This window comes from Octopus sinensis, linkage group LG12, assembly GCF_006345805.1.
Source record: "Octopus sinensis linkage group LG12, ASM634580v1, whole genome shotgun sequence".
NCBI lineage: Eukaryota > Metazoa > Mollusca > Cephalopoda > Octopoda > Octopodidae > Octopus > Octopus sinensis.
The window spans coordinates 72,266,129-72,270,302 of NC_043008.1; positions in this window are offsets into that span (position 1 = coordinate 72,266,129).

The window sequence follows — 4,174 nt, forward strand, 5'->3', positions numbered from 1 at the left end:
CTCCGAGACAGTATCAAAGAAATTCTCTCATGTAAAGAATACATTCCTAAAAACACAAATATCCAGTTCTTCACATAAACTTTTTGATTTATTCTTATGCACAAAGAAATTTAAAAGGAATCCATAGCGACGCTACTTTGCTAACTTAATCTGTAACATTCCACATGAAATGTTTGACTTTATATCAGTTAATGAAATAAAATAAAATTTGATTAATTATATTTTATTGTGTCTAGGGAGTCCATTCTGTTTTAATACCTTATTAATTAACACACTCACCGGTTTGATTTCCACTCATTTATTTTTTAATTTTTTCTAGAATGTTCGTTGCTCCATGCAACCTCTTCAATAGTCGTTGAATCTGTCCGTTATCAGGTTAATTACAAATTTTACTAAGATAGTATATCAGTGTTCAGTGTGTTTAATATTTTAACCATTATGGTATATTCAGTCGTATTTACTGTGGATTAAGTTTATTTTTAATTAAACTCTACTACTTTCATGAAAGACTCAACTCTATTTTGAATGGAACAGTAAATTCTGAAATGTAATTAAAAAAAATCTTTTTTCTAACAATAACGAAGCGATGACTTGATAAGTTATATAACAAGCTATTGCTTTTCTAGTCTTATTTTTTTCCCTTATACTTTTTTGTATTTTTCATTATTGGAAATATTGTTGCTGATTTAATGCTAACTTTATTTGATTCTTTAAAATACATCCTTGCCTTTATCTTTATTTACAATATCGTTGCTGAATTTCATGAGTCATATAGAAAATTTGAATCACTATTTTGACTTTCTAAAGTAATAATATGTTTATATAATGCAATTCCTTCATGGCACATACATCAGCATCAAATGGCACTGATCAAACAACATTTTTCTGAAATATAAACAAGTATTTCATAAGCAAAACAAGCCGAATATAAATATGGCTCCCTCGGCTTCCTTACTAAACCAGCTATTCATTAAATGGTTACGGAATCCTTTCTTTTAAAATGTATGTATACAGATTTGCATCCATGTGTGTGTTTGTGTGCTGTTGGAAATCAATTGACAAATGTGTATAATTCTGTATTTGAGGTGGGGATGGTGTAATCTGTTTAACCGCCTGTATTGTCTTTTTCACTGATTTTTTCACATCTCATCGGTACTTCTTTTCTTTCTAAATTTCTCTCTAATAAACCTTTCACATACTCACACTCACATACACACACACTCACACTAACACACACACACACAAACACACACACACACACACAAACACATACACGCACTCTTTCTCTCTCTCTCTCGTTACTATTTTCTTTCCTTATCTTCGCCTCCTTCACTTCTGCGTCTGCGCACTAAAGCCGCCTTCATTTCGCTTCCAGAGAGGATCACGTACAAAAGCATATACAACATGTTATCAGAAAACTTATACACTCCGCATTTCCAGGTCGGCATATCCTGTGCCTTTCAGCAGAGCTGCCCGCGCAGCTGACGCTCATTGGACGACAGCCTACTAAGTCACTCAGTAAATAGAGTTTACGCTGTCAAGTTGTGCTCACTTACTACGTTAGGTTTTATAAAGTTACTTTAGAACCACAACTTTTATAATAGTTGGCAAATTGGGGCGTCGCTGCAAAGTTTTTAGCTTCGTTCTTGATATCAATCAAAAGCAACGTTGTTATGGTGTGCATTTCATTTTCCAAAGTATAAATGCAGCTTCAGAGGTGCTTACACGTAGCTAATGAAATAAAACCAGAATCGCATTTGAGATGATACAAGAAGAGAAAACTTTGCAGTCTTTTTGAATATTGAATTCTGACTAGTAACAAATTAAAGACGATTTCATGCTCTAAACGCCAACCACCGTTAATGTGAGATCTCTTCGTCTTGAACGTGACCGGATTCTGAGCGGGAATATGCCTGGATATCCCTGTATTTTCTATGACCAAAGAGAAGAAGTTGGCTAGATATTATCAGAACGGTCAAATTAATCAAACTTATTCGAGATATCTTTACTGGCAGCTTCAACAGTCAAGGAGATCAATCGACAAACTGATCAAGAAGCCAACAACCAAGAGTATTGTACACGATGACAACTGGTCAAGATCTACCAAATGAAGAGAAGGCAAGTTATGACTGTGCTATGTCCAGCAAGACTCAGAAACATCGTGATGTGACACTCCAGTACATGATCATGTGGCCCTCCAATAATATGTGGTCTCATAACTTTCTGACCTGAAAGCTTTCGGACTACTGCGACTACTCTGGCACCGTGGCCTGGTACCACGCACTGTGAAAGTGTCATTGATTGATTCTATCACCGACTTTGTGGGTGACATAAACAGAGATCGTGTAATCCTGTTATAGAACTGTTGCCTTGAGTAGACCTCGTCCATCATAACAACTGAGTGTTATTTCTTCACTGTGACATGTATATATAAGTATATATAAATTGACCGCATATATAAGTATTGCTGAAAATTTCCTGGTTTGGGGTAAAAGAAAATACAGGAGGATCAGTTAATTATCATTTTATTCAACATATTCGCTTCTGAGATTCACGCATTTATTGCAGCGGTCCTTTAGTTTTTCTAAGCTATGTAAAAGAACTCGGAAGCTTGGGCCTCCAACCAGACCTATCGCGCTACTCTCAAAGCCAGAAACTTTTCAGCACCACCGCTTACATATCTTTTGGCTATATGTTAGCGGTTAGTTTGTTTTGGGTACTTTTTTAATCCCTTTTTATCTTTTTTTGTGTTTTCGATTTCTACTTTTATGCAATACAGCATACACTGAAGAATATTTCCTACATTAGCTGTCGACTGTTGATCACTAAAATTTCGGCACACTTGGGCGTCACTAACCCCTTATACGGTACAGTAACCTATTCTGTTATCTGGCAATGTTCACATTCTTTTGACCTACATTAAACTTCGAATTTTGCTTTTGTTCTTGACACATAGTGACACAGGTGTAGCTGTCACTACTCTAATCACACAGCAAATATTTTGCCTTTAAACTCAGTGTGTGTGTCTATTTGTGTGAGTGTGTGTGTGTGTACATGCTTGTATATGTGTGTATATACACAGAAATGCGTGCATACAAAGCGATTGTATATACAGATATTGAAGATTGTATTATTTATAAGCTTCTTTGCTTACCTACGTGTATATATACATACTTAATATATATATATATATAAATATATATGAATAAATGAAAGAATGGAGTCGAACGAAGATGTTAACAAAATTCCTTTACTCTCGACACATGTTTTGAAGACAGCATGCTGACGATAAACATAGGATAATTCATTCACCTACTTATATATATATATATATAGCATATCAAATACATGCGTTCACATACTTGCACACATGTATGTGTAAATATATGTATATATATATTTATATACACACACACCCACACACATGCACCTACACATATATATGAAAAGGTTATGACATAAGTGAGTGGCTACAAAATTTGACCTCTTAAAAGTTATTTGTAGTATCTTTTCGAATTATCTTTTATCTTTTTCTCTTCATTTAAAATGGCTGACTGAAAATTTCAAATGTCCACCATCAATTCTTCTCTTTTGGTCTTGAATATTGATTGCAAGTTATTTTTATGAATTTCATTTGATCGGAGGAGAATGCCCTATAAAAACTGAGTTTTTTTTTTAAAAATGAAATTAAAGTTTTCCAATCTAAAACATTTTGAATATATTCTTGACAGCCGATAATCAGAGTTATTGAAGCAGGCTATTGTTTGTAATAGACTCCCATAATAAAGGGGAACAAGCAGAGGTGAATCGATAATGTTTTGAAGCAACAGTAATTTAGAATCAATGAAGTATCGAGGTATGGAATATATGATGAGCCATTCATCTTTTTCCTTGAATTATTTTTTGCTTCAACATAGGTGTGTATGTGCGTGTCAGTTTGTATGACTGTCTTGTACGTGAGTGGGTGTATTTGCATGTATGTGTACAATGGTGATTTAATGCTCTTTCTTTATTCTCTCTTACGTTGCCAAGATTTAAATGTGAAAATAATATATGGTGGCGTAGGAATCACCCTCAGTCACCTAAATTACAGTAAAAAAAGTGACTATTTGAGGATTTGTGGCTTTTACAGTGGATCTTGAATAGCGTATAAATTGATCAGAACCGATCAATC